The following is a 22654-nucleotide window of genomic DNA, read 5'->3' as shown; positions in this document are numbered from 1 at the left end:
ATCTATCTCAACGGAAGCTTAGTTTTTCATATCAGATCCAGCGAGTAACAGTCTGTCACAGCGTTTTGGGTGTCGGTGTCACGCGAAATTGTGCTGTCACTGGTAGACGTGAACGCCTTCTGTACTTTAAGGAGTGGTCTGTTTGCACGTGACAAAAAGAACTTTACTCTTCTGCTGTTCATTTATTGGTTTACGTTAAAAGAAATTATCGATATTTTCGATAATTTAGATTGGCGTTTGAAATTGATGGATTGAATAAATTTGCCATTGTGAGTTGTTGGAAACAGTAGTTTACTAAGAAGTTTTGTGTCAATCACCAGTAGACGGATTAAACTGATTAATAAATGATGAATGATGATTAAATTAATCAATTCTTTGGTAGTATATTAATAAATTATAGGTAATAAATAATTTATCTGATCGAAAAACAGTCAAACATAAAATTTTTTTGTTAATAAAAATTTAATTTTACAACACATTAGCACGTTTAAATTTAAACAATAGAAAATAAATTGTGTTTAATTATAAGTAGTTAGAAACGTGGTAATTCAGAGGATAAAGCATTCGCCTCTTCAATGAGATGACCCAGTTTCGAATCCCAGAGATGGCTGCTCGGTACGAATTCGGCTCACGGCTCGCATTGACCACAGTACTCACGTAAAATATCCTCAGTGGTAGACGGATTATGGGTTGGAGTCTCCTTACCTTCGAGCTAACAATGGCAGGTGTAGTGGTTTTCCTCTCCATGTAACCCAAATGCTGCTTAGTTCCATCCAAAAATCCTCCACGACGGCTAGTTTGTCCCACTGCTTGATCCAGGAGTTCCCTTGTCTTCTGGGTTGGGTTAAAAATTACAAAGCAACGGAGTTGTGCATTGATAGTCGTACGCTCAAAATTGGATCGGCTGTTCAACGCCTGTTATGAAATAAAATTATAAGTGGTTAAAGTGAATTTCATGGAAAACAATCAGAAAATGCTTTAGTCACATCACGTTTTAAGACTGAAAATGTTGCTTCAGTTAACTTATAACTCAAAGTATAGGTAACTGTTTCAATATCCGTATTTTAGCCTTTTAAATGCATCAATGATATCTATGTGCCTATTTTACATAATTAAATTGAATTTTGGGTTTAAGAGCTCGAGGATATCTGATTTCAGAGACAATATCCTTTTTAGGTAGCATACTAGTACCTCAGATTATCTCAAATAAAATTATACGACCATTACGATATACTGTTTAAATTAAACAACATTTATACAACATTTTACTTATAAGATCGTTTTAAACTTTTCAAGAAAAATATGACTTTATAAATCCACCGAGTTCTGCCAACACCTCCTAGAAAAGAGTAGGCCTCTACACGGGTTACCATAAATATCCTGTAGTAGTCCAAACGTAATGACATATTTCGTATTTTCAACCACTGCGCAGCGTAGTACCCTGAACGTAATGACATCTTTCTTATTTTTCATCAACTGCGCAGTTAACTTCGTCACATCGGACTACTAATTTGATCCGTGCTGAGGCCTTCCTTATTCTAGGAGGTGTTGGCTCTGCACCATGCTTAGTATGCAGATTGGTTGCAAATTAATTTTGGTGATATCGTAATTCCAATGTCAAGATATTTTTAAGAATATAATTTCTATTAATTACAAAATTTGCTGCGTCTGTAAGAATATAATGCACTCATTAAATTTTCTATCTAAGATAGCATCGTATTAATTATTTCTCTGGAACGCAAAATTTTTTATACTGCTTTCATATATATATATATATATGTTCTTAATATACAATGTTAAATATCTTATTTTGTTGAAATTACGCAGCAATTTATTACTGTGGTAAAGATAGTAATTTGTGTGAGTTACTTAAATTCATTGTATAGCCGTATAGAAAACTATTGACCATTTATAGTTTCCCAGAGCGACAATTTTTTTTTTTTTTTTTTTTTGCATTTCCTGCATAAATATTTCAAAAATATTATTTAAGGAATATTTTTTGATAGCAATGACTTAAAAAGCATTTTGATGATATGTTTGTGCTGCGAAATTCACTTAAACGTAAAAGAAAATTGATATGAACACTTTAAAGGTTTTTACGAAAATAATAATAATTCTTAAATAAATTTGCTAACAGACAAAGTGCACTGTATTTCGTTCATACATATCGTAAAAATGTTATTTTAAAAATATTTTTTTGAGGAAAAGCACTCGGGCGGCGATTTAGTGAGTTTTCTGATTTATTTATTTATTTTTCTTTGTTTACTTTTTTTTTTACCGTAGATGTCATTTATCACGAATATTTTATGAGTGCTTGCACTGAAACAATAATTCTTCAATAATTTTGCCCCGATTTAAAATGTATTGTATTTCATCATACCTATTTTAAAAATATTTTTTTGATGGAAATTATTCGGAAGGTGATTTAGGGATTCGTATGTGAATATTTACTTCACTGTAGAAAATATTTGACTCGGGTATTTTATGAGTGTTTGTACTGAAACAATAATTCATTAATAATTTTACGCTGAGACAAAATTTATTTTATTACAAAAACAAATCTTGAAAAGACTTTTCATTTTTTTATTTATTTACTTATTACTATTATTTATTTTTTGTTTATGAAAATGACTTCAACAATGATTTAGGGGTTTGTGTGTGTTATTATATTTACTTTACAGTAGGAGTTATTTGACGCGGATATTTTATAAGTGCTTGAACTGGAGCAATAATTCTTCAGTAATTTTACGCCGAGACAAAATATATTGTATTATGTACTTACACATCGTAAAAACACAATAGTTTGTTTGTTTATTTATTTTTTCTTAAGGAAATGACTCAGGCAGTGATTTACTGATTTGTGTATATTACTGAATTTACCATAGAAGACAATCGGCACGAATACTTTATGAGTGTCTGAACTGGAACAATAATCTATTGCATTATGTACACGCAAATCTTAACAATTACTAATACAATATATTTTTAATTTATTTATTTATTTATTATTATTTATGGAAATCTCTCAGACAGCTATTTTGTGATGTGTATACAGTACAGAATTTACCTAACTGTAGAAGATATTTGATACGAATATTTTATGAGTGTTTTTACTGCAACAATAAGTCTTCAATAACTTTACGATGACTCAAAATGTATTGTATTTCATTTTTTAAAATACTATTTGAAGAATAAATATTTTTTCTTTGACTGGAACAATTCAGCGAGCGATTAATATTATCATAAAAGGCATTGTGTTGCAGAATGTTTCTTTTCTCTATTTGAGCAGTAGATTGACGACCCGCTTCGAATAGAATTTCATTTAACAATTGTCAACCATTTCCCATTCTTTGACAAATACCACGCCTGACTGCAGATTTCCATTACGCTTTTTCATTTGTTGTTGTATTTTGGCATAACTTATTTATTTTTTCCACATTCAATGCCTTGATAATCGTCCAATTCCCATCAGGGCTAACAATGGGTGACGGAGGTAATTACAACACAGCGAGGCGGGGTGCTGCAACACTTCCAACCCCCCATTTCCCGAACCCCCCATCCACGCAAGGCAACAGCAGCAGTATGCATGTCTGTCATTGGCGACGGACTCCGGATATGCATGCGACAATGTACTTCAGTGCTTTCATTAGCGATGGACGTGCCAAGGCGTGGCACACGCAGAAAGCAACCTATCCCGATTCGTTTTTCTATCATTGTTTTGGTGGTATTTTCTTTGGAGTCGAGGTCATTAAAACGTACGTGATCAGCGATTGGAAGCCTACCTCCACCATTGTTGTCGAAGCCTTAAATCCCCCCTATTTTAATGCAGCCCCCTTTTCTTTCTCAGATTTAAAAGCCCTCCCAACAAAAATCCATTTCCCCTTTTCTTTTACCTGCATGAGCTATTTATGTCATAGCCTTGCTTACAGTCATTCCTGAGTGTCCCCCTTGGCTATGGATATAGTTTTTTCCATGGCACTAGGCATAGTGCCAGATTGCATCTGCTCGATTCCTGAGCCACCCTCTGCAAGACAGAGGCAACGGTAACTGTGACAGGCACGTAGGCAGATTGTTAGTCCAATGAATATTGAAGTGATATGGAGATTGTAGGAACTTAGAGGAATGAAAACATCTGGCGTTATTGAAGTTTTTTCCCTTCAGCTAATTGATCATGCGAATCAAGAGAGCATTGACTAAAAATATAAATAAAAAGTTACTAAAATTTATTAAGGGTTATTGCTTTTGAGGGCTTCGTCCTCAACATATCCAAAATGTTTGTTTGTTTCCTTTTTTTATTATTATTATTTTGATTGGATAGAAAATTGAGGAAAAATCGTGTCTTTGAAGTGGTCTTTAAGCACCTCTTTAAAACATTATTAAAAAAAAGGAACATCATCAAATTTTTGGAAAAAATATTTAGGCTTAAATATAAAGAAAATTTAAGTTCGGTATTAGCATTGCTACCAATAAAATTAATTCAAAGATAATATAACAAATATATTAACAATTCTGTGATAATTTAAATAAAAGATAGACTTCTATTGTATATAATTTTTTTTAGTTTGCTTCTTGAATTTTAATTATTATTATTATTTTTCTAAAGTTTGAACTAAGCTATACAATGAGATTCAGAAGATCGCTAAAGATTGTTCTGTTTAAAAAGTCATAATAAATTTTTTTTTGCTGTGGTATATCGAATTGAATTGAGTATTTTATATAAAATAATTGCTACATTAATTCACGCTAATCACCAAGTTTGCTGCACCAAAAATATGGTGCAAATAACAGTTTTCTAACACAAATTAAACCAACTTTAACTTAATTACTAGATTCTGATATTCGATTGTAATGGTAACACAGTTTAACTTCAATGGTTCAATTTGATTAACACCTAGAAATTGCATAAAATTAGAAAGGAATGATTTCTCAAAGTACTGCTATTGCGGGCATGGGAACCCAGTTTTTAAAGGGTCGAATTTCAGTCAGGAGGGGCCAGAGTTCAATCGTCGAAACCGTTAAAATCCACAGAGTACATGCGATATACGTCCTCGTGAAATCTGTGGAATCGAAAATCCTGGGATCTAGAGAAAATTTCCTTCTCCTTCAGATTTATGTTTAATTCGAAGTGTCCGTACGAATAAAAGGTGCTTCCATCTACCTGAGGGGTTCTGAGCTAAGTCTCCCTTTCACCCAAGTGGTGCTCTCTTGTCAAATGAAAGGTTCTCCTTCCTAACTTAATTCACAAGGCTAATGACTAGCGTGCTTGGTTTGTCTTAGTGTCAGTAGAAACAACTACATTGCTGCTGTTATGACTCAGCACTGAACCAATTTTTGTGAGCGTATAAACATCTTGAGGGTTACTTAAATATAGAATCACACAATCTTGAAATTCTAACTACTTTAAAGTTTAAATCAACTTAATAGTTAGTAAATACTTATATTGTTTTTTTTACATTCCAAATTGTAAACTCTTAAAATAAAATGCTTGAAATATAATGAGTGTTTTTTGTTTGGTTTTTATGAGTAACACAAATAATTTATTACTCTTTAAAAAAAAAATTTAAAAAAAAAAAAAATCATTGTTTTTTTAACAATTTTTAATAAAATAACCTGCGACTATCAAGTTCTTCTACAATTAATTTGACAAATTTACTTTAGAAAGCTGTCATGAATGTGGTGAAAAAATGGATATGTTGTGTTTAATAGTTAATAAACTACTAAACTAATTATAGCAGTTGCAGTGTTAATCGTTTGTAAATATTTCAACTTTAATAAATGCTTGTTTTCTACTTACAAATGGTTAACAATTAAAGAAATGAACTTAAATTATTAATTATACTTAAATATTTTTATGAAAGTAGGACTAGTTTCAAATACTCATTAATTGAAATACAGTTTTAAAAAACTTCTTACTGTTGTTTTAAAGTATTTTCATTCATGGAATATTCTTGTTTTAAAGTGATCTCAATTTTGTTTTAAAGTATTTACAGTAAAAGCATTCATTAAGAACAAATTTACTAGTAAAAAATATTTTATTTTCTTTAAAGGAGCAACAATTATATTAAAAATAAATTTTATTGAATAAATATAAAAGATGTCAATTTCGATCTTTTCTGCACAATAAAAGTAATCATGAAAAGGAGCAAAATTAATAAAACAGAACAAAATAAATTACGAATCGTGAATTTTGAGAAAAAGTGTGATCATAACTACCAGAATATGGTAAAATTTATTGCATTTTTTGCACATTGGGATTCTTACCTAAATTCTTTGGTAATGAATTTTGGTGAAATAAAAAATAAAATATGGTCTGAATACCATGCTGTTTGGTAGTAAATGGGGTAAAATTTAATAATTTTATCATGATACGAGTACTTTAGAGCATGGTGCAAAAGCCCTTTTCATGGTAAAATTAAATTTCGAGTTTTGCATTTTTACTAAACGCTCGGTAATAAGAACTACAATTTTGAAAACTGGAATTTCCTGTAAACCGTTACCATGCGAATGAAAACATCATCAAATGATTGGTTTAAATACTGCATATATTGGTTCAATTACCAGAATTATGGTTCCTTTTTCACTAGAAATGTCATTACAATACAAATTTTACCGATTTCGTTTTTTCCTAGCATTATGATTTATCATTATTAAACCTCTTTCGCAATATTTTGTTTAAAATAATTCGAAATTGATTACATACACATAAATTAAGATAGAATAAGCATCAAACAAACAACATTTGGTTTTAGAAGTTTATTCGTGACAAATTCTTATACAGGCAATTTTTAGATAATAACTTAATTATGAAAGTATCCTTAAAAGGTCAATTATTAGGAAAAAGTGATATTGTGCAAATAGGCGGAAAACTTTTTTTGTCGCGCGATGTTCGAATCAAATAAAAGTAATTAATTATATTTGGAAGCTTGATATTAATTCAGTAATTTCATTCATTAATTAATAAAGATTTATAAATTAAATACATAAATCAAATCTAAAAGAAAAATGTTACAAATATTTATTGAAATTTGAAAAATATAATGTTATTCAAAATTATATAATACTCGATTAATACGAGTTATAAATTGAAGATATTTCACTAGAACTAACACTTTATCTCGATGACTAAATGCTAAAAAACATTAATCTGGACTTCATAGAATTACGTAGAATTTATAGAATCTATTCTATAGAACCCTATATTACAATTTTTGAAATAAGAAATATATAAGACTATCCATTAGGTGCCTAGTTATTCTATAGACAACCAGCACTTAATAAGAAACTACTATTTGCAGTTCAGATTATTTTAAATTACAATTATGAGTCAGTATTACAATATTTCTAAAATTCAAAAATGAAAATATGTTGTTATAAATTATATGATCGAGGACATGAAAAACAGTTTTTACCTTATCGGTTTCATATAACAAATATAAATCACAGGAAATAAAAAGTAAAATTAAAATACATAAATACACTGTAAAAAAATTGATCCTATAGTCCCTAGCACTTTTTTAATGTTAAGGTAAACTAAAATTCTTTACAGTGCATGTAATCACATTTTCAATGTTACAATTTTGTTGTAGTTTCTGTTTTATTTATCCATTTTTTGTTTGTTTATTAATGACAACACAAATTTTCTTGAGCGTTAAAATAAATTTCTAGCTTTCGTTTAAAATTTCGTTAAAAACAAATACGCACGTTTTTAGCGATAATTCTATCAAATTTTTCTTTCGAAAATATTTGCACTAATTCTTTCGAACATTTGCTAATTTGTCACTTTTATACAACTTTTTCTTACGATAACTACAGTTCTATACTTAAAAATGCATTTAGTTTACACCAACACAAAAAATGGTGGCAACTATTCACCAAAATATTTTACCATGTACAAAATGAGTATAACTATCGCTTTTAATTTGCTTACTATTTTAAAAAAAAATGTATTTTTATTTCCGTCCTCAAGAATTTATTTTATATTAAAACATTTATTGAACAAAGAATTGCATTTGATAGTGAATCATAAATTTTAAAGTATTTTATTGTATACGCGTTTCTAATTAACTACAACAAAGCATAAATAAAGGGTTTATATTTAATAAAATTGCCGACCAGACCATGTAGGGATCAGGGAACTAGTCTTGTATTAGAAAGGTTCTGAGTTCGAATCTCGGACAAGACATGGATGTTCTTTCATTTTATGTACTATCTGTCCTTAGTGTGGGAGCAAAGTTGGCTCGCCTAATGTGGTGCCGCTGAAAGAGTTGCCAACGAATCTGCCTTAATACGTGTGAATTGTCGAAATGTCAACCCAGATGGGCATTGGAAAAAGAAAAAAATAATAATAAAACTTGCACTTATGGTCATGCATTTATGCTTTATGCTCTAGTACGATCTGCATTATGTATTCGATTTTATTCAACTTGTTAATTTCAATTCGCAACGCATTTTAATCATCAATAAATTGACAAACTATTACTTCGATTTCAATATGTTTTATAAAACTTAATATGAATATAATTAACTGTTTAAGATTTAGCAATTAAAAAAAATGGCAATTCGAAGTAGTAATATTAATAAGAATATATAAAACAAATTAAGAATAACTTCATAACTTTTATTAATTTTAGCATCATTAATGAACTAAAAGGAAATTATTTAAAAATATAATTTAGTTTTAAGTAAAAATTTTGGTTTGTGTGTTTACACTACGCTGACTTTAGTTGTGAGGTGTGTAATTAGTAATACTTCAAATTTTCTACATTTTTAATATGATGCTAAGTTAAACAACACAGAATGTTCTGTAAAAACCACCCTTTATAATCATTTTTAGAACCCTTATAAGAAATTAAAACAAACGGAACTCACATGAGAGAGAGATCGGTAAAACCATAACTCTATGGAAATTCGTCAAATCGCAATGCAGGAAGGCGAGTATCATTAAACCTGGTTTAATTTGAAGTTGAAACTTTAAGGTGTTTTCGATAATTATTACCAAATTAATGGTTCAAATACTGTATATTTTGGTTCTGTTGCAAGAATTACGGTTTTTTTCTCACCAAAAATGTCATAATACACAAGTTCGGTGATTTTACCAGAATTTATCTCTCCTTGCATTATCATCATTGGTAAAACGCGTTCGAAATATTTTGTTTTAAATATTACATAGCTGATTAATTCCAATTAAATAAAGATAAATCAAATATCTAGCAATATTAATAATCCTTCAACTCATTTCCATTTCATCCGGCTATTAAGCCTGTCTTGTTGCATATTACAAGCATATTACCTTCATTTACGATTTCAGATTTTACATTCTTATGCTTTTTCTTCGCTTAATTTGCAACTCCACTATATACTTATACTCCACTGCATACTCTTTTTTTTATCTTCATTCTTGAAAAGGATCTTAAAATGTAAATCAAGGGCGGTCTTTGTCTGTATTATCGTACTTTTTAAACTTAAATAACGATACTATATTTGAATTTGAATGGTAATATGGCTTATTTTTACGCCTCATTAAGTTTTTCCCAAAATTGAACCGTAGTTCAGAGAGTGTATCAAAATATGTTACATTTAATTAAGTTTTTAATGATATTTAATTCAAATAAGCCTAGGACATTAGCTATTATAGTTGTTTAATATTTTTAACCTCAAAATTGGAAATATTATAAATAACATATTTTTACAACTGTACTTTCCACATTAAGTTTCATAATTTTTAAAATTCTTCTTATAACTTTGATGAATTCCACGTTTTCAAATTCCATATTTCATTTTTGTAAGTTCCATATTCTTCACTACTCAGATTAATTTCATATTTAAACCTGCAAAGAAACAAATAAATTATTAATATTTTTATTGTTTGGAAAACAAGAGAATCTTATAAATTGAAACAAATTTATTTTTAATTTCAAGTTTTGTGATAACATAGAAACTTATTTGATGTGTTATTTCTTATATTTTAAAGTTCTTTTTCAGAATTAATAAGAATTAACAGAATTGGCCAAACACATTCAGTTTAACAATTGTAAGGAAATTTAGGCTAAATAAAATTGCTGCAATTGATCATTTTAGATTTAATGTCTTGTAAAAATATGTTTCGGTATTATAAGAAGGTTGTTATCTATGTGCCCCCTCATTTGTTTTAAGTCAAGGCAGTAGGAGCCCCCCCCCCATTGACTGTTTAGTTTACCTTATGAAGTTTCAAAATTATTATTTTGACTGGGAATCCATGTTGAAATGAATTTTCCGTAATAAATGGAGAATGTATGAAGTTTCTTATTTTCTTCTAATTTTCTTTAAACAAATTATGAACTATGAATTTATGAGATTATGAAGTATGATAATTATGAAGTATGATGTATAAGATTACGATACTTATGAAATTAAGTACATTAGCATTCGCAAAGCTCTAAAATTGCCAAATTTAGCGCCAATAATAATGAACTCAATGATAGTAAATAACAAAAAAAAAAAAAAAATAGTGCGTGGAGTTCCTTCGCGCTGAAGAAGTGAAACTTCGTAATGTGGAAATGAAAATAGGAAGGGGTAGAAATTGATTTTTAGTGAAATCATATTGTTTCTTTAAAGACGAATTTGGATTGGAAATGATAAATGATAGGAATGATCCAACAGGGGTAACTACCATTGATGCAGTTTTTGCAAGAAATATTGAAAAAATAGAACTCAAACATTTCGTATCTTACTTTAGTTATCATAATCCCATTGTAAATGTTATATTTTTGGATATTTCTCCACGGGAAAATGTGAATTGTAAGCAATGTTAACAAAGTTTGTCTTAAGGAAGGTTAATAATGTTTCAGCTTCAGGTAACGAGAACGCAACAGTGCTTTCATACCCCCTCCATGGTAGAAACGTAAAACGCAACCTTGTTGGAAGTCGCATTAGAAGGCCGGAAAAGCCAAGTTGATAGGGTTGGGTTGGTACATGTCCAAGAGGTCGTGAGTTTTATCCCCACTGGTCGAAGACTCCCCGTTTAGTAAATGGTGACTGGTGCACGTTAAATCAGTCGGATCACAAAGTCCTTCATGTAGCTATAACAAATGAGAGTTCTAGGGGTACTGAATTGGAGAATGATCGGTCTCCGGGTCAGGCCAAAATTACGATCTGTGACTGATTGAAGGGATGTATGAAATCGCCATGTAAATGGGTTCGCCCTATAAATGGGCTCTTGTATGCGTGGCAGAAGTCGTATTCTTGATCATAGATGGCCCCACTGTAAAAAAAGAAACACACACTCTGTCTTAAATTTGCTTGGTTTCACCAAGCAGGCTTGCTGGTATCGCCAAGTGGCATTTGAAACAACAAATCAAGCCTCCTTTTTTTATGTTTCCTGAACTGCAGTTAATAACGATAAATTTTTTTCGATCCTAAGATTATATAACTCCATGGATTAGCTAAGTATTATCCATATGTACACTGAGAAAAAAAGTACACTCAAAATTACCAGAACATTTTAAAATTTGTCATGTTTTAAGCTCTCTGGGAACAATAAAAATTTCCGAACTTTTTTATTTTATTGAAACGCTTTGATAAGGATTTTGGTAAAATTAACAGTAAAACATGGTTTTATAATATGTGATAAAATTTAATAATTTTGCTAAACCTTAGAGCGTGGTATAAGAACCATTTATTCAGTTAAATTTACTTTTCAGTTTTGTGTTTTTTTTCTAAATGTGTGGTAATAAGAACTACAATATTGTAACCCAAAATTTCCGGTAAACCATTACCATATGAAGGAAAACATTACCAAATGAATGGTTTAAATACCGTCTGCTTAGGTTTCATTAACCAGAATTATAGTTATTTTTACCAGAAATGCCATTATCAAGCAGTACGGTAATTTTTCCTGAATTCTTTCTCCGAGTAATACTCTTTACTTACAATAACCATTTTGTCAATTGTTATTTAATTATTATTAAATTATAATATTTTTCTTATTTTATTATACCTCAAGTGCTCTAAAATCATTCATTATCAAAGGAAAGGAAATTTCAGTTACATTAGAAGTTAATGTCATTAATTCCGACATATTTTTCCCAAAGATTATACTTTTGACATCCAACGGAGCAAAAACTTTCAAAATGTAAACATATATATTTTAAAAAGTTATTTATTTGTCCAGCATTTGTACCTAATCCTCAAAAAATTACCAATTTTAAGTCATTAAATTACCGCTGCAGTCTAACATTTAGTAGTGCATTCAAGCGCGCCATGGATAAGTTATACCAGTGCAGCGTATCAGACATTCATAGGGCATGAAGCCTTAAAACTAACATTAACTCTTCTTTTAATTGTCCTAATGTTTCCACAAATGGGAAAAGAGTATTGTCAATGAGTTGATTCAACGTGAAATTTGATTGGGCGACGCACGAGACCAAAATGATACGCTTCGTTGGATTGGCTGTTATTGAACATTAAACATGTTGATGTCTCCAAATTACAATGTAATTGGTTTCTATTGTCTCTCAGGAGAAAGGATGTTATTTTTATTTATGGAAATCTACAGTTGGAAAAAAAATGGCGCTTTGTTTTCTTGTAACTATTATAGGAGTTATTTAATGTACAATCATTTGGAGGGATTTAATTTGGGGTTTATTACACAAATTAATGAAACTAATTTGATGTTAATTTGTTAGATAAGATGATACGATCTAATCATTTGCATCAAGTCCGGTAGATATTTGTATATTATATGAATCAACTTAGAATTTAGATTGAACCCTTGATTTGCATGGCATTTCTTTAAAAGCAATTCCAAAATATAGATAAGTTATTTTAACTATCACAGTCTATACAGTATATTAACTATTACATAATTTAGTTAATATAATTTGGGGTTTACTACCAAAATTAATGAAGCTAATTTGATGCTAATTTGATAGATAAGATATGATCTGATCATTTGCATCAAGTCCGGTTGATGTTTGTATATTATATGAATCAACCTAGAATTTAGATCTGAACCCTTGACTTGCATGGCATTTCTTAAAAGCAATTTTGAAATATAGATAAGTTATTTTAACTATCTATCACTGTCTATGTATTATATTAACTATTATATAATTTAGTTAATATAATTTGAGGTTTACTACCAAAATTAATGAAGCTAATTTGATAGATAAGATGATATGATCTGATCATTTGCATCAAGTCCGGTAGATATTTGTATATTATATGAATCAACTTAGAATTTAGATCTGAACCCTTGACTTGCATGGCATTTCTTTAAAAGCAATTCTAAAATATAGATAAGTTATTTTAACTATCTATCACTGTCTATATATTATATTAACTATTATATAATTTAGTTAATATAATTTGAGGTTTACTACCAAAATTAATGAAGCTAATTTCATAGATAAGATGATATGATATGATCATTTGCATCAAATCAGGTAGATGTTTGTATATTATATGAATCAACTTCGAGTTTAGATCTGAACCCTTGACTTGCATGGCATTTCTTAAAAGCAATTTCGAAATATAGATAAGTTATTTTAACTATCTATCACTGTCTATATATTATATTAACTATTATATAATTTAGTTAATATAATTTGAGGTTTACTACCAAACATAATGAAACTAATTTGATGTTAATTTGTTAGATAAGATGATACGATCTAATCATTTGCATCAAGTCCGGTAGATATTTGTATATTATATGAATCAACTTAGAATTTAGATCTGAACCCTTGACTTGCATGGCATTTCTTAAAAGCAATTTTGAAATATAGATAAGTTATTTTTACTATCTATCACTGTCTATATATTATATTAACTATTATATAATTTAGTTAATATAATTTGAGGTTTACTACCAAACATAATGAAACTAATTTGATGTTAATTTGTTAGATAAGATCATACGATCTAATCATTTGCATCAAGTCCGGTATATGCTTGTATATTACATGAATCAACTTAGAGTTTAGATCTGAACCCTTGATTTGCATGGCATTTCTTAAAATCAATTCCAAAATATGAATAAGTTATTTTAACTATCAAACAATACTTCATGGCAATCAAATGAAAATATGTTTATTGAAGAAACATAGCAAACGAAGCATAGCTTTACAGTAGAAACATAACATGAAGAAACATAGTATGTTTATTAAAGAAACGTAGAAAGTAAACATAAAGAAACATAACATAAAAAGTAAAGCTTTCTATTAGTACATTTTTCCTGATGAAGTCCTGATATTAGATTTCAAATTGCTGTCTCTTACTAAAAGACTCTTTTCAATTTATTTTCAATATTTTAATTAATGAAATTAGTATGGATTTGTATGTTATTTCTATAGGAAGGGTCACAGTTCAGAAGGGTCACAGAAAAAAGAAAAAAGAAAAGAGTCACAGTTCGTAGAGTACCTAATTGTAAAGGTCCTCGGTTCCAAACTAGAGACTGTTTTTTTAAAATTTTTAGCAAATGTTCTATTTTTCTTGTTTTAAAATTGAATTTCAGTTTAAATGGAAAAGTCCTTCATTTGAATGGCGTTTTTTGTTACAGTAAAAATTCCTAACAAAAGAAATCTTGAAATATTTAACACACTTCAGAGGAATTACCATTTTGTTGACCACATACCCCCCCCCCCTTATTTTCCTTTTTCCCAACTTAATATTCAAATTTATTTTTTTTAGTCGACTTTTAATGTTTTTTAGTTTTAATATTCATCGATACTAAATCATAAGAAACTCTGCTCAAACATTTAGTTTATTTATTTATCATTTATGAATAGATGAACAAAATATACTTTAGTTGATACTAACAATTTTCAATTTAATTTTTTAACTGCATTAGAAAAGTGCGCAGTTTATAAATGAGGGATCTCCCAACACAAATCATTTAGAAAGAAATTTCTAAATTATATTTGTATTGCCAGTTAAAATTGCTTTTGTTCTGTTATCAAAATTTAAAATATATTTATTTATATTTTTAAGTTAACGAAAACAAATAGAATTGTGTAAAAATAATCACCGTACACAATGTGACTATTTTATCCTACCTAGTTTTTTTTCTTTCTAAGAACTAAATTTTAAAAAGTTTTAAAAGTTAATACTTTATGTATTTCAGTTGCAATTGTTCTAGAGTGAAAGTGTTGTAAAAGGTAAATTGTTCTAAGATTAATATGTAAAATTAACCTTAGCACAATTAGGTTAACAAGCAAAATTAAGTTTGGAGACTTGAAATTTTTAATTTTCTTGACGGATATGTTCTGTATGTAAAACTATTAAACATGTGTTTTCTTTTATTTTTGTGGAAAAAAAATTTCTTTTTGAAGTTTTGGGTAGTTAAAACTGAAAATCGTCTTGAATTGAAAAAATAATCGATTTACATGTGGTAATACTCTTTGTAAGGCGAGTGAATCACGGTACTGACCAATTTTAATGTTTTACTTTGTAAACTCTGACCATTAAGACATAAATACTATCAGTGGAACTACGCATCGAGGTTAAAGGTCATTTAAAAAACAATCAAAATCCACTAGTACTAACTGTGAACCACAAAGCTATACATTTCTGTGAATACATACAAATGAGTAGTAAACATGTGAGTTGCATATTTTTTTCGGGATTACTGATTGCAAGGTATTCACAGAAATATAAACTTTTGTGGTTCACAGTTGGTACTAGTAGATTTCGAGGGTTAAAGCCTAAGAAAATAGCCTATTTTCGAAATTTTTGAATGACCTTTGACCTTCGGTAGAATGATTAACTGAAAGTAGAGTTTAATGTGAACGCAGAAGAATATAAAATAAAGGTTAGTGCCGTGATTCACACATTTTACAAATGAAAAAAAAATATTAACACTTGTAAATTGATGTTTTTTTTTCTCAAAATTTCAGAGGTTCTGCATTTTGAAAAGAAATGTTTCAAGAAAAAGTTCTTTTACGCAAAAATAATTAAAGGAAAAAAGGTATCGAATAATTTGACATGAGGAACATATATCCTAAAGATTTCAACAGAATCAAAAATGCTAAATACCCAACCCTGCTTGCCTCTTAATAAAATTACCTCTTGCAAAGACTAGATTTCATATTTTAAATTTTGATGCCATTTTGCCTTATATAGCATGTCATATTAATGGAAACTTATAAAACTTTGAAACTTACTTTCCTTATTTTGTTATTTATTTATTTCTCTCATTTTTATTGTTTGAGTTTTGCTATTAACAAACTATAACAAAAATTAACTTTAAGAAAAGTCTTTATTGTTTCGAAGGACACTAATAAATTTGATAATAACTTTTCCAGAACCGTAATCTTAAAACGAAGCACAGCTACAAATAAAACTTTAAATAGAAATAGTTATATCTAAAATCTACAACCATCATTCATAATTTGCACGGCTTCATTATATCGCCACCATAATTTTTCAAATATCAAGGTACTCTTTCTTTTGTTCAGAGCTTGACTTCAATCAGGTGGAATAATTTATGCTGAATTTTCTTTTCTCTAGGTAGCGGTTGCGTGCCTTGGGTTGCTCGGTTGCTTAGCATATAATATGTTTCTAAGAGAAAGGTAATTTGTGCCTGATTGGTCTAGATAGGGTGCGCCGAAAATATTTTCGTGTGACTGTCAACTAAAGAAAAAAAAAAGATTCGTTCTTTTCCTTTTTTTTAATTTTTTTTTCTTTTTTTTTTTTTTTTTGAAAGCACACGATAGTTCTCAGAACATATTATAGATTAAAACAATGTTCGAGGCACTTATAACGAAAAAGTCCCAAAAGTTTAAGCAAAATAACTTTGATAAATAAAGCAATTAAAAATATTAATAAATAAATAACCTATTCAATTTAAGTAATAAAAGGAAATCTCCCAAAACAAAGTGCGAATTCTAAAACGTTTTCAATTTTGAAGATGAACACTTAAGTACCAGAAAGAAAAAAAACTGATAAACGGATAAAAAAAAAATGAAAATATTTTATTACGTTAATATTTAAATATATTTTATAATTGATAATTTAGGAGTGATTTTATTTTTAAACGGGAGTACACTGTAAAAATTTCCGAATCAAATTACGGTATTAAGTACTTTGGGTGAAATCTATCACATCCGTAAAATCCATTTTACCATGAAAACCATTTTACCGTAAAATGGTTTTCACAGTATCCGTATCGTTAATTTTACAGTATTTTCACAGTTCCGTATCGTTAATTTTACAGTATTTTCACAGTTCCGTATCGTTAATTTTACAGTAATATTTATTTAATATGAGTGATTCAGTGATTTAACGGTAATTACTACTGTAAAAATTACAGTATACCAGATTTTTTGTTCCATAACATGGATTCTGCGAAAATGAATTTTGCGATTAAAAAAAATACCTGTACTCTAACTGTCGGCACTTTTTATGGTAAATTAATCACGAATTTTTTACTGTGATTAATTAGGAATGCAGTTTTCAGAAGCAGCATGACAAAATTCACACGTTTCTTTTCAATTATTTTCATTGCGGAATGTACATTATTTTAAAAAAACGTTTTAAATCGTGAAAAGTATTCAATTAAAGAAGTTTTGGTATCTGAAAAGTGTAAATATTCAACAGATAATTAAGAAAACTGATGGTAATTTGTTGAAAACTGCTTCGCGTATCATAATAAAATACACAGTAATTTCATAAAAGAAGTGGAATAAAATAATTTGAGACTGTCTGAAAAAAGCCCCTCTGGTTTGTATAACTTAGCGAAAACAATTGACATTTTGTGATTAATTAGGGGGAAAAAAATTTTGTTCTTTTCCATTTTTAGTTAGATTAGTTTTCATTTTAGTTAGTTAGATTAGTTTAGTTAGATTTGTTCTTTTCATTTATTATAAAACCTTTTGAAAGCTTTTTTCGTTTAGTTTCTCTGTAGTAAAAATGTTTAGAAAACTAAATCTACGCAAACATAAAAATTTACAAAACTTTGAGTTTTCTACTATTTTTATCATATCGTATAAGTCAAAATAAAACGGCTCATTTTTGTACTCTCTAAAACATTTACCCTGCATAATGTTTTTCAAACACTTTTTGCATGGATTTTAACTTCAAAACAAAACTAGAAACTGATGTTAGTTAACTTTTTTTTTTAACTATAGAGGATCGCAATTTTTATGCACTTTGGGTTAAGTTCTTTGAATTTATAAATCTTATTTAATAACTTCGGATTAAAATTGAAATATATAAGTTGCCAGCCACTAAATGTGATTCCATCGGTACCTGCGAATTCCTTCACTTTGAAACCACTAACCGAAAAAACTGGAATGGTAGTTAAATTTTTTTGTCAGTTTTTCAAAGCTTGGCATTAGAGTAGAAACATTCAATAAGAGTCATTAAAGTAAACTTTGTGAACTAAATGTACTAAATTAACTGTCAGTTATAAATCGTAATTAAAGTTATCGCAGTTATTTTAATTTAAAATTAATTTTAATATGGTTAAAGGTACTCAAACTGAAGTTGATTCTTTTCATTAATTCCTGAAGGTAAGTAAAAATTTTCGAAATAAAGAAAAACTATTTATATTTTTCTGGGAATTAAATAACTTAAGTACTTCTCATTTTCTTCGAAAGAATACTCCGTTTCCACACACCGTATCCATATTTTAACAAATACCAACCCCATCTCTATACAAGATTGATGAAAAATAATTAATCGTTAAAATGAATATGAAAAGAACCTAGTAATTACCCCACTGAAAATTTCATTCACTTAAAAAAATATAAATGAGAAGAAAAAAAAAGCAGTCAACATGCTTCAAGTGATCAAAAGCAGGCTCCCATTTTCAAGACTTTCCAGACAGACGCGAAGCAAAAAGATTTGAACTAAAAAACAGAAAGTTGCCAACGAAAAAGGGAAAAAATAAAAGTGAGAAACAAAACTGGAAAAAACCCACAGAAGTCGAAAGAGAAAAAGATGAAAAACTGAACAAGAAAAATCACAGTGGCCGAGAGAGGCGAATTAGGGTAAAATGCATTCCCACGCGCTATGGAGAGTTGATGAGGAAGTAATGTAGTTCTCTAGTTGTTGAACTTAGTAGTGTTGTTTGACACTGGAGAACGGATGATTTCTTAGAAAACAGAATTTTTGACCTTCCAACTAAATTCAATTTTTATAAATTTTGATGGGTGATCAAATATAATTTGATTTCGTGATCCGACAGGTTTAAGTCTAATAATTCTAGAATAAATGACTGTGTTCTGAGAAAGTTGATGACAATAAGCGGTTAAGACCACTAGCCATCAATTATACAAACTTGCATCGCAGACATATAGTTCTTTTTGACAATCGTCGCTTATTTGCAGTTATTTAATAAAAATGATTAGAGTATAGAACTGTAAAAACCCTTAATCAACAGAAAACATCTGCCGACTTTATTCTTTTGACGATAGAAAAAAAAAAAGAGTTAAAATTTATCTATCTTTTTAATCACAATTCGTAAGTTTTTTCCTGTTACATTGTCTGCCGATACAATCGCCGATACACCTTCGATAAGAAGAGATTTTACAACTTCCGATAAAAAAAAATACAAGCCTTTAGTAAACCGATATCCTGTTACTTAATACCCCATTAAAAAGTACGATTTAAGTGACTTAACCAGTAACACCGATAATCGCGAGTTGTTTTTAAAAGCCAAAGACTAAAAAACACTTTTCTTTGCCAACCTACACTAAAAGCTTGCGGGAAGAAAAAAAAAAAGGTTTTTTATTGCACTGTACGTATTTTTATTATTTTTATATGCCTTTATCGGTTTTGTGCGTATACGTGCTTCTGCCACCAGGTGTTCGATTCGGACCCTCAGCTGCCCAGTTTTTAAGATTCGGACGTGCCCAGAGTGTTCGATCAAGATTTCGATCGAAGTTTATCTGAAAATGCCCGTTAGCGATTATTCTTTTATTTGGTTATAAGGTAAGTCATCCGGTTCAAATAAGACTTGATGAAACAATCGCAAGGGAAGAGATTTTTTCTTTTTTTTATTGAACTCGAGTTAGGTTTGTGTCACGTAGAAAGGATTTTCTTGATGTAAATCCTTAAAAGACTGACAGGAGACGGAACAAATCACGATTTGGCAGTTTTGATAACTGTTTAGTGGTTAATGCTTTTGCTTGGTAATCAAATCGATAAAAGGTGTCATTAAGGAATTAATGACACTGGTTTTTTATTTCAAGGCTAAAAACTGTATAAAATTTAATTGGGATAATAAATTTCGTTCGGAAATAATATGCAGTATACACTCGGAACTTAATTTAAAAGTCACAGCAACTATTGCATATTGGTTTTGACGGAAAAGCAACCTAGATATCTGCCAACGTAACTGCGAAGTCTTGTAAGGATTTTCTTGATGTAAATCCTTAAAAGACTGACAGGAGACGGAACGAATCACGATTTGGCAGTTTTGGTAACTGTTTAGTGGTTAATGCTTTTGCTGGGTAATCAAATCGATAAAAGGCGTCATTAAGGAATTAATGACACTGGTTTTTTATTTCAAGGCTAAAAATTTTGTAAAATTTAATGGGAATAATAAATTTCGTGCAGAAATAATATGCAGTATGTACTTGATTTAAAAGTCATAGCAACTATGCGCATTGGTTTTGACGGGAAAGCAACCTAGATATCTGTCAATTTTGCGCCGTAGTCTTGTAAAGATTTTCTTGATGTAAATCCTCAATAGACTGACAGCATACGGAACGAATCACGATTTGGCAGTTTTGGTAACTGTTTAGTGGTTAATGCTTTTTCTTGGTAATCAAATCGGTAAAAGGTGTCATTAAGGAATTAATGACACTGGTTTTTTATTCCAAGGCTACAAACTGTATGAAATGTAATGGGGATAATAAATTTCGTGCAGAAATAATATGCAGTATATACTTGGAACTTAATTTGAAAGTCATAGCAACTATGTGTATTTGTTTAGAAGGAAAAGCAGCACAGGTATCTGCCAACCTTTCGGTGAACATTGTATTTTCATTTTCATTACATAAAAAGGTTGACTAATTAATTTTTCCTTTTTTTTTAAACAAACTTAGTTGAACTATTAGCATACTAGGTTTGTTTCCTTAAAGATTGAACAAAAACATGGACAAAACTTTACAAAAAATCTCATTTTTTTAGTTTTTGCTGTAAACCCTTTTTTGCCTCTTTTTTTCTTCTTTCTAGCATTGTTCAAACTCTCAAATGCAACAATTAGTTTCTGTTGAAATTTTAAGGATCAGGACAAGCTTCACATTTTAAGTGTTAAGGAAAATATATAGAGCCTCAGTAAATAAATCTTGTTTTAGCAATGATTATAAAATGAATCTAAAATAAATTTCGAGTAGGTGAATTTAAACTTGATTTGAGAACCCATTCAATACTTGATTTGAAAATGATGATTCTTTCTCGACTTCAAAAGCTTTTTCCAATCTTGCTTTACAAAGGTAGATTCAATTTCGATATAAAAGGGTTGTTTTTGCAAGTTCAATTCGAACCTCATAGTAAACTAAAATAGTTAAATTTAACATTGTTTCAAACTTGCAGAATTTATTCGTTTATCGTTAAGAAACCTCGCTGCGCTTTGTGACAAAAATTAATATTTACATTAAAATCAACCTTATACTGCTATCTGAGATTTCTTTAACTTGCAAAAATTAACAATTTTCAGAATAAATAAAACATATAAAACTTAAAAAATTTTTTAATCAAAGGTAATTTATGGTGAAGTTTTAATCTGGGACTCTTACTATTTATAAAAGTCTTATGATGGTGTCGCAGTTTTCCATCGTTGTCGGTGTATTTTTATTGTCCGGAAAAATCACATGTTAAAATCCAGTATTTTAATTTTTATATTGCTTTGGTTATCATCAGCATAAAATTGATATAAGTCATTAAGGTTGCTGTGACTCCAAAGATATTTACTTGTATTTCTATGACAACGAGATATATAATGTTTGGTAATCTGGCAATAAGAAAATTGTTGTGTTCTAAATTTACGTTGCGTTAAAGAATTACGTTAAAATTGGTTACTTTCTGGAAATATGTGTTTACGTTCTTTATAATATATTAAGGAGAAAATATACTTGAGGGTGCCCCTTGGCGAAATTGGCGACCTTTGTTTGGCGCCATACTTGTTTGCCCTGAACGCTGTGGTAACCCACAAACAGGACATTTATATCTATTACTAATTAAACCTTCATTCATACACCAGTCAATCACTGTTTTTTTTTCATTATTATTAAAATCGTACAGAAGCCTAAGATTTATCTTATTGACAGTATTGTTTTTTAGTACCAGAAGCAAAAATAACCTTATCAGCCGGTATCCAAAGTAGAACAAACGGATCTCTGAAATTACATTTAAAAATTCATTTAAAAACAACGCTAAATTCTAAACTAATCAGAATCACGATTAAAATCTAAACAAATCAGAATCACGATTGGTTTTCAACATCGCCCAGCTTGGCGATCAATCGCGATCACAACTTGGCGGGGGCATCCTCAAGTATAGTCTACCCGTATTGTTTTCTTATAAATATTTCTGCATCCCCAATTTAAAGGTATTTAGATTAGGGATACGCCGGCCTGGTGGCCGAGCGGTTAGCGTGCCTGACTGCGAAGCCATAGGCTGCGGGTTCGATTCCCGCCCTGGGCATGGATGTTTCTCTCTCTCTTTGTGC

At 29.6% G+C, this 22654-nt stretch overlaps 1 protein-coding gene across 2 annotated transcripts in view; it reads left to right on the top strand.

The window, feature by feature from the left end:
- LOC107444543 (uncharacterized) overlaps positions 1–22654 on the top strand; it is a 128019-nt gene that overhangs the window by 87874 nt on the left and 17491 nt on the right. The window contains exon 1 of one of the 2 annotated variants that reach the window (XR_011637060.2): positions 19894–19911. The exons of the other annotated variant lie outside the window; for it this stretch is intronic. The gene's annotated coding sequence lies outside the window, so the exon portion shown is untranslated. Of the gene's footprint in view, positions 1–19893; positions 19912–22654 lie in introns of those variants that run through there. 2 annotated transcript variants of the gene reach the window in all.

Source organism: Parasteatoda tepidariorum, chromosome 4, assembly GCF_982258835.1.
Source record: "Parasteatoda tepidariorum strain Cologne lab strain chromosome 4, Ptep-v5.0, whole genome shotgun sequence".
Lineage (NCBI taxonomy): Eukaryota > Metazoa > Arthropoda > Arachnida > Araneae > Theridiidae > Parasteatoda > Parasteatoda tepidariorum.
The sequence above is the reverse complement of the archived record's forward strand: the minus strand, read 5'-3'. Positions and strand labels throughout refer to the sequence as shown.